Source organism: Sinocyclocheilus rhinocerous, unplaced genomic scaffold (genome assembly GCF_001515625.1).
Source record: "Sinocyclocheilus rhinocerous isolate Xijiao unplaced genomic scaffold, SAMN03320098_v1.1 scaffold1308, whole genome shotgun sequence".
NCBI lineage: Eukaryota > Metazoa > Chordata > Actinopteri > Cypriniformes > Cyprinidae > Sinocyclocheilus > Sinocyclocheilus rhinocerous.
In genome coordinates this window covers 1062-7922 of record NW_015632465.1, presented here as the reverse complement: position 1 = coordinate 7922, position 6861 = coordinate 1062, and the positions used below count along the sequence as shown (strand labels likewise).

The 6861-nt window shown below is 45.2% G+C and overlaps 1 long non-coding RNA gene across 1 annotated transcript; it reads left to right on the top strand.

The window, feature by feature from the left end:
• Positions 1-4305: 4305 nt before the first annotated feature.
• Positions 4306-6370, top strand: LOC107742415 (uncharacterized). The gene is made up of 3 exons (XR_001640307.1): positions 4306-4375; positions 6299-6304; positions 6359-6370. It is a non-coding gene; the product is annotated as an uncharacterized LOC107742415 (long non-coding RNA).
• The last annotated feature ends 491 nt before the right edge of the window (positions 6371-6861 follow it).

Here is a 6861-nt window from a genome sequence, read left to right as displayed (position 1 = left end):
TTTAGACTTTCTCTTACGGGCCATGACCATAAGTCCCGAACCGTCTTGAGCTTTAGGATCATCGTTATACGATCTAGACATAGCGTTCGAGACGACGTCGGAAACTATATTTTTAGCAGCCGCTTTTAGGTGTGGTTTAGCTATGCTGATTAACAACGGTAACAACGGTATGGCCATCCTAAACAGACCTCTGAAAAAACCTCCTAGGCCTGCCCCGTATCCGCCGGCAATAATAAGCCATTTTAAAGCACAGTTTGTTTCACTGGCCTAAAGTGTAGTTTTACAATGACTTTCCCGTAAGAAAATGGTATTTCACGGTTTTGGTCGTCCTTTAATTCTACGGCTATGTCCGTGATGAGCGACTTGTTGACCGATGCGTAATGGGGTTTGTCGTATCTAACACTGACGGTATCATTGTTTCCCCTCATTATATGAACACATCTTAAAAGGGGTACGTACGAATCACCGACTGATTGGTATTCGATGATGTCGGTATAAACGTACATCGTATAGAAACCCCCGCTGATATCGGCTTGATGAGGGGCGTTTATAATAATGCTCCTTGTAAAATCTGCGTCTTCATGGTAGGTCGACTGTCCTAAAGGCTCGTCAGGTTTCGTGCCTAAAATAGAGGCTAGTTTCTCATAGAAGCTTACCCAAACGTTAGGTTTTGCAACCATTTGGACTTTATTTATTAAGTATAACTAGATATGCGATTTTCAGGATAAACCGACAAAGAAGCGTTGCACGGCAACGTAACGTAGAAACCGTGGTCTCCCATGGTAAACCTTTACTCAAATGATCTTTTACAGTAAGGGCAACACTTTTAAGGTTTTTGCAAGTCCACCAAAGCTTTTTTGTCTATATAGCTATTAAATTTCGAAGGCCATCCTAGCCATTTCACTAAAACTAGTGTAGATCGTCCCTGTTTTTTCACCCCTAAAATCTTTTCCACCTTAAATGCTTTGTTTTTGCTAGCGATTATTTTTTTGTAATTCTTCTTCGTAAAACACGCCGTCGATGACATCACTGTCATAATCAGACAGTCTATATACGTGGGGATCACGCGGGATACATGCGGTGATAGTGAAAAATTATTTGGTGTAGTTCTGTTCATAACCCTTGGCGAATGGCCCTCTCACTTTAGAAATCCTGACCACATCCCCTACTTTATATTTAAATACGGTATGAGCTTTCTTCTTCACTTCGCCGTACAAGTTTTGAAACACGTCGCCTTCATTTTCCTTGTCGACATCCACCGGTTCATTTTTGGAAACCAGCTTCACACACACATCGGTTACATATGTACACATATACAGGACATCACTTACTCCCACCCCTTCGTCGGCTGCGGATATCTCATCTAGAATTTTTTTGAGCATTACAGGGGGGTATATCGGGTCTGTTAACACACGTCAATCAATACATCCCACGAATCTGATAATCTTCTAATAACGTCCATTTGTTTCTTGAGATTTTTTATACGTCTCTTTTGTACCCCGTGATCTTTATCGGGGTCGCACGCATGCTCTATGGCCGTAAACATCATTTCAATCATTTGTTCGACCATTTCGCAGACCATGTTTTTCTCATTTTTGGAAACCAACTTCACACATGCATCGGTTACATATGTACACATACACAGGACCTCACTAACTCCTAGCCCTTTACCTGCTGCGGATATCTCATCTAGAATTCTTTGAGCATTACAGGGGGGGGATCGGCTCTGTTAACACACATGTCGATCAATATGTCCCACGAATATGATGATCTTCTCATAACGTCCATTTGTTTCTTGAGATTTTTTATACGTCTCTTTTGTACCCCGTGATCTTTCTCGGGGTCGCACGTGTGCTCGATGGCCGTAAGCATCATTTCAATCATTTGTTCTTTATAACAGGGCATAAACACGACGTCGCTGAAAAAATTATTTCCACTACACACAGATCCCATGTTGTCATGGTCACACTGCAGGCAATGACACGCTGCTTTGCCAGAGATCCACGGCGTCGTAAATGACTTTCTTGTAGTCCTTGTCCAGCAGCTTTTCCCTGATTTCTTGTAGCTTCGCGACGATGAATGGTTCGTCTCTTAATTCGTGGAGGATGGCTCCGGTAGTTCCTTGAATCCTCAGACTGTTGTTGGACTTCAACTCGCAGCGGCGTAGAGTGAAGTCGATAATGGTCTGAAGATCAGGCTTGAACAGCATGCGACACAGTTTGTCAAAGCGTGAGTTGAAATAATAGGCGGGAGGCTCAAACAGGCAGGTGTGTTGCAGCTGGCTCGGATGGTCCGTTGCACAACCCTCACACTCCTCCCTCAGCTTTTTGTCGACGATGTGTTGCAACAGCACGATCGTAGCTTTTATGATTTTGAACCCGACTCCGCTGAAACAGCCGTCTGTAGTATCAAAGCCCCTGCTGGCTGCAGAGGTGACGCACAGATCCGATAGGAAGGTCAGGTTGCGGTACCCCAACTCCGTGCAGAATTTATCCAACCATTCTTTGTGCAGGTCGGGTGAGCGGGGTTCCGCTGTTGACATATGGTCGGTAGCATTATCGTCGGTAGACTCGAGGTTGAAAGGAACGTAATCACATTGTGAAACAGCGTCTTGAGACATGGTGAAAGTGTGATGTGGAAAGTGTTTGACTTACTGCTCTTTATAGTGTCTGTAGTAAATGGGAGGGGTCTGCAGCGCACATGAACTATTGCACAACTCTTGATGGAGGTCACAGGTTAAATATGTCACTCCGGATATATGATACAAACAGATGGCATTGAACATCCGCTGAACATTAAAGGACATTAGCCTACTTCATGATGGCGGTCACAGGTTAAATATGTCACTCCGGATATATGTTACATACAGATGGCATTGAACATCCTGTGAACATTAAAGGACAATATCCTACTTCAAGAGGGAGGTCACAGGTTAATGACGGTCATTAAAAAAGATCATAAGGTTAACCCCTAAGGGGGCGGGTCAAAGGTCAAAGTCATCAATCAAAAATAATGACATTCCGTGAATCATAAATACTACTAAAGTGGCTGCGTTCCAGTTAATTTTTTATGCCCTTCACTCGCTAACTTTCCTCCACCTTGCATACTCGGATGTATATCATTACTGGCGGAACCTTTGCAGTGGGCTGAATTGGTTGCAGCATTCCACATGTATATAGGCATGTTTGGGCTGTTAAATGTTTTTAAAAAATAATTTATATATTATAGAGTTGTTTGGGGTGGGGATAAATTAAACTCGATCTGCGATGATGTCACAATCGTGTTGCATTGTGGTCTATGGTGCAGCCTGAAGTGTACATATGAAGTAGACTCGCTCCCTATGTCAAAATCGAGGGCTCAAGGATTTGTCCATATAAACTTCCCTCATCCACTTAACGAAGTGGAATGCACTTCAAAATGGCAGTGGGGATTCCCCCAAGGGGAAGTGCTTAAGGAAGTTTGTACGCTAAATACAATGAATTCCCATGGACCTCTCGTTCCTCCAACCGCATGTGTTCTCCAGTAAGAGTTTTGGGGTGAGTTTGAGAACCCGCCTCAGTGTGGGTTCGATCTCTCATTTGGGGCTCGCAATGAGGATGAGTTGTCTATCGCAGCATCGGAGGGTGGGTCTGACCGATCAGAAGTGGATGACTCAACTAAACCAGCACTTCTGGGTGCTGTGTGTCAGTCTGAGCCTGACGCTGTGATGGCAGCTGTGCTTACCTGGGCAGCAGAGAGCATGAGGCTTGAGTGGACTCCTCCACCCTGTCCTGAGCACTCTCGCTTGGTTGAAGTTCCCATTGTTACGTCCCTGAATTGTATTGTTATTATTATTGTTGTTATTTTCTGGTACAAATATGTGGGCGTGGTTGTGTGCCCTGTGTTGTGCTTTGTCTCTCTCTCTCTCTCTCTCTCTCTCTCTCTCCCTCTCTCCCACTGTTCCTTCTCAGGCTGAATCACCACCACCTGTAGCTCGTTATGAGAGCGTGCCTGAGGCTGGCCCTGCGTTCCTTTCAGAAGGGATCATCCCTATGCTCTAATCCCTTCAAAGGGTTTACCCTCCGGAGTGAGAGCTTCAAAGGGTTGAAGGGTGTAGGGGACCAAACAACTGTTCCTTGAAGTGCCCTTCTGCGTCATCATCCCGTGCCCACACGGAGGTGCCGTCATCTTGCAAAGAATCTGTGCAAAAGATCATGGGAGCCCGAAGTGTCCATCAGTTGTACCCTTCGAAATCCTTCATTCCGAAGGGCCCTTTGAAGTGGCCAGTTTTGAGCTCTTCGGTTTGGACCAACCCTTCAATATGGTGGCCATGATTGTTTTCACTCCAAAGTGCCCTTCGGAGGGCAATATATCCCATTTGGAATGCACCGTGAGAGTGGAGTATATGATGGCAGTCCAGTATTTGCTGCAGAGAGACACACTTCTCCCCTGCTCCAGACTGAGCTCTTTGGTGGATTGTTGTTTGTCACCCTCAGATTTTGAGTTGTGTATTAGCAAGTGGCTAATAGTGCTTCTGTGGTGAGTTGTGTCTGGAGATAATATCTGACCTTGTTTTTGCTTTGTTGAAAAGCTAAAGATAGATAGCAGATAATATAATCTTTTTATTTTCCTTTTTCTGTATCTTGGTGTGAGTTATATTATCCCAGGAGGGAAGCTGCAGGGAGAGAGTGCCTTTTTCTTTGGATACTACTTTCATCCCTGTTTTCGGTTCAGTTAGGGAGTTAGGGAAGTTTTATGTTCATTTCTCTTTTCTTTTGGGTGTTTGAGGTAAGTTAGTGCTGCTCCCTAAATTAGTTAGTTAATCGTATTGTTAGTTATTTTAGGCCTTGCTCTCTCCTGAGCCATTGCTCCCTATCTCTTTATGTTAAACTTCTTGTCATTTTTTGTAAATAAATCTCAATTTTTGCATACATCTGAATTGGTGTCATCTTTATTCTGGGACAGAGGACTGAAGTGTGTTCTTGCCGGGTTTTTTTAATTTATGCTTTTTTCTTTGCTACTTCCCCTCGCAAACCCCTAGACAGGAGAGGAGCGTAACACCATTCAGAATGCTAACCCTCAAACACATGTTAACATGTGTCAGGTACCGAGATTGGTTTGCAGCAATAGACCTGAAGGATGCATACTTTCATGCCTTGGTCCTTCCAAGACTCAGGTCGTTTCTTCGTTTTGCCTTTGAAGGACAGGCATATTAGTACAAAGTTCTTCCTTTCGGGCTGTCCCTGTCTCCTCGCGTCTTCACGGAAGTCGCGGAGGCTGCCCTTGTCCCTCTTAGGGAAGTGGACATTCGCATTCTCATTCTCATTCTTGATGACTGGCTTATTTAGCTCACTCATGAGAGTTGGTTTGCACATACAGGGACATGGAATATGCATTTCCCCCAGTAAGCCTCATTGCACGGACGCTGTGCAAAGTCAGGGAGGACAGGGAACAACTCTTGTTTGTGCCACATTATTGGCCCAACAAGACTTAGTTCTCGGAGCTTGTGCTGTTGGCATCAGCTCCTCCCTGGTGGATTGCCCTGAGGAGGGACCTTCTCCCCCAGGGGAAGGGCACAATCTGGCACCCGCACCCAGATCTCTGGGACCTCTATGTCGGGTCCCTGGACACAACCAAGAGGAACTCACAGGTCTTTCACCCACAGTGGTGAATACCATTACGCAGACTAGGGCCCCCTCTATGAGGCGGCTATATGACCTGAAATGGCACATTTTCATGAATTGGTGTTCTTCCCATGGGAAGGATCCTCGGAGATGTGGCATCGGATCTGTGCTATCCTTCCTCCAAGAGGGCCTGGACAGGTGTCTGTCTGCATCTACCCTCAAGGTGTATGTGGACACTATTGCAGCGAACCACGACACTGTAGATTGCAGATCAGTGGGGAAGCACTATCTGGTTATTAGATTCCTAGGAGGCACCCAAAGGTTGAATCCTCCAAGGTCCCACCTCATTCCCTCTTGGGATCTCTCAGTGGTCCTTCAGGCCTTACAGAGAGATCAGTTTGAGCCCCTTCAGTCAGTTGGACTTAGTGCCCTCTCTATGAAGACTGACCTGTCTCTGTTGTGCCCGGTGCGAGCCCTAGGCATCTATTTTGAATGCACACAGAGTTTCAGACTGTCTGAACAGATCTTTGTCTGCTTCAGAAGTCAGCAGAAGGGGAATGCTGTCTCCAAACAAAGGATCTCCCACTGGATTGTGGATGCAATCCTTAAGGCCTATAAGGCCAGAGACTCAAACAGGGCTGTTGCTTCTTCATCAGCTTTAGCAAATCGTGCCTCATTCGTGGACATTTGTAGAGCTGCAGGTTGGGCTAAACCTAATACATTTTCCAGATTCTACAATTTGTGAATGGATCCAGTTTCATCCAGAGTTTTGAGCACTAGCTCTTGAATTTAGGTGGCTGGAAGGGTGTAGAGCTTGCTCTCTGAGGTGATAATGTGCACTTATTGAGTCCAGTTCAGTTCCTTCTTATGAACCCTGGACTACCCTTCCATCACTCAAGCACTCCCTTACGGAGCAGAGTTTAACGGAGGAACTCGCTACAAGAATCCATTATGAGTAAGGCTCCATCTGGAGGTGACCTCTGCCTTATATGGCAGCGCTCCCGGATGTTGGAGAGTGAGGTCATAAGTAGTGGTTGACCGATATATCGCCAAGGCCGATATATCAGCCGATATTTGTCATTTTTTAAATATCGGCATCAGCCGATAAGTTTTCCTGTTTGGCCAATGCGTTCGAGGCGGGACTTTTATTTTGACGGCGTTGAGAACGGCAGCGCCTGAGCACACAGTGCTCACATTTTTCCTCAACATTATAATACTTTCTTAATAGAAAAGCAAACATTATAATACTTTCTCATTT